At 42.4% G+C, this 6,787-nt stretch overlaps 1 non-coding gene across 1 annotated transcript; it reads right to left on the bottom strand.

The window, feature by feature from the left end:
• Positions 1-5,480: 5,480 nt before the first annotated feature.
• Positions 5,481-5,587, bottom strand: LOC117309701 (U6 spliceosomal RNA). The gene has a single exon (XR_004524016.1). It is a non-coding gene; the product is annotated as a U6 spliceosomal RNA (small nuclear RNA).
• Positions 5,588-6,787: the final 1,200 nt, after the last annotated feature.

The following is a 6,787-nucleotide window of genomic DNA, read 5'->3' as shown; positions in this document are numbered from 1 at the left end:
CCCAGGTTCTCATATACCCTTCTCCAGCACTGACTGGAAGACATTCTTGCACCTTGCAGTAGATGCCTTCCAAGACCTTAACCCAGAGATAATCATCATTTAGGTAAAAGACTTATCCCACTACTGGGCATATGCCCTGAGAAAACCATAATTCAAAAAGAGTCATGTACCAAAATGTTCGTTGAAGCTCTATTTACAATAGCCCGGAGATGGAAACAACCTAAGTGTCCATCATCGGATGAATGGATAAAGAAGATGTGGCACATATATACAATGGAATATTACTCAGCCATAAAAAGATACGAAATTGAGTTATTTGTAGTGAGGTGGATGGACCTAGATTCTGTCATACAGAGTGAAGTAAGTCAGAAAGAGAAAGACAAATACCGTATGCTAACACATATATATGGAATTTAAGAAAAAATAATGTCATGAAGAACCTAGGAGTAAGACAGGAATAAAGACACAGACCTACTAGAGAACGGACTTGAGGATATGGGGACGGGGAAGGGTAAGCTGTGACAAAGCGAGAGAGAGGCATGGACATATATACACGACCAAACGTAAGGTAGATAGCTAGTGGGAAGCAGCCGCATAGCACAGGGAGATCAGCTCGGTGCTTTGTGACCGCCTGGAGGGATGGGATAGGGAGGGTGGGAGGGAGGGAGACTGCAAGAGGGAAGAGATATGGGAACATATGTATATGTATAACTGATTCACTTTGTTATAAAGCAGAAACTAACACACCATTGTAAAGCAATTATACTCCAATTAAAAAAAAATAACTGGGAAAAAAAAAGATCCTTTATTGAAAGGATAAATGTTAAGAAAGTAACATTTCCCTTGAATTCACGCAGTTTATTGTTCTTGTTAAAATTTAATTATACCTCACGAGCTCTGGCGCATGTGGGTATATTTAATGGCCTTTGTGCTTTTACTGAATGTGTTAAAATTAATACTTGGCCTTACAGAAAAAGAGGCTGAACTCTGTGCCTAAAGATTTTTCAGGATTACTAAGAGGCTTAAGAGAGATCAAAGAGACCTCAGTTTGTTTGTGCCTACATGTGAAAAAGTAGTTATTTTTTTCTTGAGCCACAGAGAAAGGATTTGCATACATAAAATTTGGTAAAGGATTACTTATTGGAAGAAATGAAAGGCATTCTATGGGTAAGAGTTTTTAGACACTTTGTTGAAGATGATCAGCCCAGTTCTCTCTTCTGTCTTAACCCCGTTCTCCCCATCTGTTTTCAGAAAGCTTTACCGCTTATGTTCAGAAGCCCACCAAGGGTTGGGGTGAGGGGCTCCCTGTCAGCCCTGTTAGGTGGCTATGTAATGAATTCTTTCTGTCCAGTAAGGTAATGCTGCTGTTGTGCCCCACTTTTTTTTTTTTTTTTTTTTTTGCGGTATGCGGGCCTCTCCCCTTGCGGAGCACAGGCTCCGGATGCGCAGGCTCAGCGGCCGTGGCTCAAGGGCCCAGCCGCTCCACGGCATGTGGGATCTTCCCAGACCGGGGCACGAACCCGTGTCCCCTGCATCGGCAGGCGGACTCTCAACCACTGTGCCACCAGGGAAGCCCTGTGCCCCACTTTAGAAATCTGATTCATAAACACAATAGATTCAGTAATTCTCAGCTCTATTATCAAAGTGATTATTCACTTTGAGAAAGGTCTTTGCGAGTAAGTGTATTTACCCCAATTCCTGAAAATAGCCCTCTCTCAATGCTTCCTGGGGACTGTGTGTGGATCATGTATACAATCTAGAGGAAGGAGAAGAGAAACGCAAAGCTAAGATGTTTAGGGATCTGCTGGCTCTTTGCAGAACAATCCACAAAGGTGATAAAGAATCTCTGAAATGATTTGTTTCTCAAATTCAATTTATACATATCTTTTTTTGTAGAAATGCAACACCCATTTAAGGATTTGTCTAAAGAGTATCGCAATGGTAATTTTCTGATATTCGATGTGCTGTATAATATATAAGACATTTCAGTATATAGAATGATATCTGCAGCCCCTTCTGAGTGCCCTCCAGGGCTCAGTGAGAAGCCAAGGATAGAGAATTTAACTTTCTCTCACTATGAGCGTCACTTGTGATCTCTGAAGGGAGGTGCTTACTTAGAGATTTAATTCTGCCCCCAGATAACAGTTACTTTCTTTCAAGAAGGCTAGTTATTGAGGGCTCATATACTCAGCCCTCAATAGTTATTGAGGGCTGAGTATATGTCAAAAATGTGCTGGCTAGGTAGGTTTCAAGGAGAGGATTATCAAACATCTGAGCAGAATCAGATAAGGGGCCAACCTCACCAGGAGTTCTCTGCTTTAGTACATTGTAGGAATTTGGCAAATCAGGACATATCCAGAGAGGACTGACTACAGGGAGAAGGTTCTGGAAGGCATTTTGGTTGAGAAAATGTTGAAGAAACAAGGGCTATTTGCCTGGAAAAGGGAAGATTTTTGGTAAAGAGATTCATGAAAAATGTCTCAGTTCTCACTGTTCAGTATGATAGCTGCGAACCACACGTGGCTATTTAAAGTAATTAAAATTAAATAGAAATTTAAAAATTAGCTCTTCAGTTACACCTGCACATTTCAAGGGCTCAGTAGCCACATGTGGCAAGTAGTTATCATATTGGACAACACACAGATTTCCATCTCTGCAGAAAGTTCTGTTAGACAGCGCTGCGCTGCATATCTGAGGGATTTCATGTAAAAGAAAGAATGGATTCAAACTGCATATCCCCAGAAAGTACAGTTTTGCCCAATGGAGAAGAACCAGGGGGGAAATTTTTCCAACACTTGAGGTAGTCGGGAACAGAAGAAGCAGAGTTGGAAGCTCTCTAAGAGGGGAAATACTGCCTCTCGGTGACCCTTGTCCAGGATACTAGAGAGGAAGTATGAGCATCTCAGCTGTCAGACTTTGTCTGCTTGTGCATGTCAGGCCCTGAGCCTCAGCCCAGCCAGCACACTCAGGCACCGGTTCAGAGCTCTCTGCAGCTTCCTGCATTTTATGTGATAGAAAGTACCTGGTAGCCTGGCTGAGACCAAACTCAACTTCCTCTCTCCGTTCTGTTTTAAGCTGATTTAAACCCTCCTTGGGAGGTTGGTAATTTACAAAGCTCATGAAAAGCTTTCAAAGAAATTATGCCTAGAAAAAAATGTATTTCTGGAAACTCAACAATGGGGATATACTTTCTGAAAATAAATTCAGGTGGATGATGGATGAAGATAATGAAAAGGCCTTGTTTTCTAACCCTATGCAGCCTTGAGTTATCCAAGACCCTATATATTCATACACTTGAACTTAAGCCGAATAAAATAATCAATTAGCAGTTGGCAGCAGTTTTTCCTTGGATAAGACACAAAGCACATAGTTGGCCTGTGTTTGGAGAGGTCTGTTTGCAGGGTATCTTAATGGCAAAGTCATGCTTTCTCAAATACTTGGTCAAATTTATATAGAATTGAGGGACCATAATAAGTAGGTATTTATAAAGCTCTTTAGTAGCTTTTGAAGAGACTGTACCTGGGAATTCAAATAATTATTTCTGGAAATCTGAAACCAGCGTTGGTTACCTGAGGGCATTCCTTAATTGAAGCTTGATGGTGTTGCCCTGCCTAAGAATCTCAGTTCTGGTCAAGCCTGGGCAGTTTTATTGGTCTTTTGGAGTTCTGAAAGGACACTCTCAAACTGCCTGAGAGTACCAGAGGAGGAAAATGACACTCATTAAATATTTTAGGATTGTCTGTCTAAAAGGTCAAGAGAAAAAAGGAATTGCATTTCTGTAGAGTCACTGGAGACAGATTGTGGTCTGAACACCTCAGCTATCTTGGATTGACCTTGCCATTTTCCAAACTCTCCATGGGAAATCACTGTCTACTCTTTTTTTAACCGTAGTTGTTTATTTTTCAATGTCTTTTAATTTGCTCTTTTGAGGACATGGATGGAATGGATGGTGTAAGCGGCTGGTCTCTCCTCTTCCTTCTCTCTCCTCTCCTATTCAATACAGAATCGGGTTTACTCCTATCCATTGGATGGGGATAAAATATGCTCTAGGCAAGTGTTTTTTATCATTGATGTTTTCCAACCTGCCCTGTGCTTGAAACTCAGGTATCAGTCCTGTGCCCTGACCCTCTGAGAAAATGTCTTGTCCAGGCAGACACAGATGATTTATTTGCCAGAACTAAGTTTCTTCGGGAAAGCATCCTTGGTTTGATCTGGCTACACTGAGAAAGGAGCTCTTGACTATGTCTGTACACGGTCAAGAGAAAGTTCTCATGGGCAGTGATGAAGTTAACTGAAATAAAAGGATGGGTGGAGTTTGTGGCATGGGTGAGGGGGGCAAAGCATTCCAGGGAGCGGAAGTGGCACATGCAAGGGGAGAGAAACACCAGAGCTTGAGATGTTTAAAGGAAACTCAAGGATGGTTCTGTGAAAAGAAGTAATGGGAGAATCATTCATTTATTAACAAATATTTATTAAGAACCCATGATTTGGGCTTCCCTGGTGGCGCAGTGGTTGAGAGTCCGCCTGCCGATGCAAGGGACACGGGTTCATGCCCCGGTCCGGGAGGAACCCATGTGCTGCAGAGCGGCTGGGCCGTGAGCCATGGCCGCTGAGCCTGCGCATCCGGAGCCTGTGCTCCGCAACGGGAGAGGCCACAACAGTGAGAGGCCCGCGTACCACAAAAAAAAAAAAAAAAGAACCCATGATTTGCTAGGTACTGTTCTAAGCACCAGAAATACAGTAGTAAATTTTTAAAAATTCCTGCCCTTATGGAACTGATATGCTAGAGAAAGGAGTCAGAAAATAATCAATGCATATAATCAAAGTTTTAAATTAGTTCTTTCTAAAGAGCTATAATAATAATAAGGGCTACATGAGTGTTTGATAAACTGAGTAATTTTGTGTGTTGGTTAGAAGGCAATAGATCCTGTCAGGGCTGGGGGGTGGGTATTATAGAGTTTGGTAAAGAAAATTGGAAGTGCCGAAGGGAGGGTTGGGAGTGGGTTGTAATGTTACAACCTCTTTGAGAAACCTTTTTGTTTTTTAAAGATGACTTTGGATTTATTGATGACTTTTTAAAAAATTTTTATTGGAGTACAGTTGCTTTACAATGTTGTTAATTTCCGCTGTACAGCAAGTGAATCAGTCACACGCATACATGTATCCCCTCCTTTTTAGATTTCCTTCCATTTAAGTCACCACAGAGCACTGAGCAGAGTTCCCTGTGCTATACAGTAGGTACTCATTAGTTATCAATTTTATACATAGTAGTGTATATACGTCAATCCCAATCTCCCAGTTCATCCCACCCCCCATCCCGCCGTGGTATCCACAAATTCATTCTCTATGTCTGTGTCTCTACTTCAGCTTTGCAAGTAAGTTCATCTGTATCATTTTTCTGGATTCCACAATAAGCAATATTATACGATGTTTGTTTTTCTCTTTCTGACTTGTTTCATTCTGTATGACAGTCTCTATGTAAAACTATGGAACGCTTCACGAATTTGAGTGTCATCCTTGTGCAGGGGCCATGTTAATTTCTCTGTATCGTTCCAATTTTAGTATATGAGAGCAGAAGCTAATCCTCATGCCGAAGCGAGCATGAGAAGGCTTTTTGAAAATGCACCACTGAGCAAAGACTTAAAAGGGGTATGGAGTTAACAATACGGTTATTTTGGTAAAGAGCTTTCTGTGCGGGTAACGGCTGGTGCAAAGATCATGAGGCAGAAGAGTGTCTTCAGGAACTAGCAAGGATGCCAGGGTGGGAGAATGAGGCTGGGGAGATGGGAGGGGGGCAGATAGAAGGTCACCATAAGGACTTCGGCTTTCATTCTGATAAAATGAAGAGTTGTAAAGACTGACTTCGATTTTAAGAGGTCAGCCTGGCCGCTCTATTGAGAATAAACTTTGGGGGGTAAAACTAATGGCCACATGATAAGGCAGCCAGCTGGGCAGCCACACAGGGTACTAACCTGTAAACGGCACTAAAATAGCACTATTATAAGCAAAAGATTGTTCCTACCAGAGCTCACCTCAGGGAAGGTACAGTACATATGAATGAAATTTAATCAAGGACATGAGTAGTTGGGTAACAAAGGTATCCACTGAATGCTCTCTGAGGTCTGTGGGTCTAGTGAACTGTAGGCTTTTTGTTTTGCTGAGTGGGGCACTACAGTATAGGGCCAGAGGTATGTTATCAGAACCGTAGAAGAGAGGCTTCCATCCACCTTGAGCTCACACCTCCTTAGACTGGGATTCTTACTGATCAGAGCATCCAGAGAACCGAGTTTCAGTCCCACCGCCCTAAGGGGAAATGCAGGGCTGGATCCTCAATGACCTTGAATACCCTTCAGAAAATACCTAGTTACATAACCCATACACACTTTCATGATGGCCTTCTTTTCCCATCTCCAGACCCCGTAGGAGGAGAACCTATTCCTTCCTCCTGGGAGCAGTTTTATTCCACTCTTCAGTAATAAAGATTCATTGTTACTCAGAAAGACATTGTAAATCATTTCTAAAAGCCTCCGCTCTTGAACAATGGGGTTTAGCTAAGGATGGTTCAGAGGATTAGCTGCTGCTGTCGTAAAGATCTGGCCCCTACCTGGGAGTAGAGCCCTGGGGGTCACTGACATGGATGAGTAGTTCCCAGAACCACAGTTCAGAAAGGACAGTCTAGTCACCAACAGCCTGCTCTAATTCAGCACACTTTCGTTGAGTGCCTGAACCATGACTTGTGTCCTTGATGGAATCACTTCTGGCTCTATCATCTGTCCCCTGAGAATAG

The sequence above is a fragment of the Tursiops truncatus genome, chromosome 1 (assembly GCF_011762595.2).
Source record: "Tursiops truncatus isolate mTurTru1 chromosome 1, mTurTru1.mat.Y, whole genome shotgun sequence".
Taxonomy (NCBI): domain Eukaryota; kingdom Metazoa; phylum Chordata; class Mammalia; order Artiodactyla; family Delphinidae; genus Tursiops; species Tursiops truncatus.
This window is presented reverse-complemented; position numbering and strand designations above follow the sequence as displayed.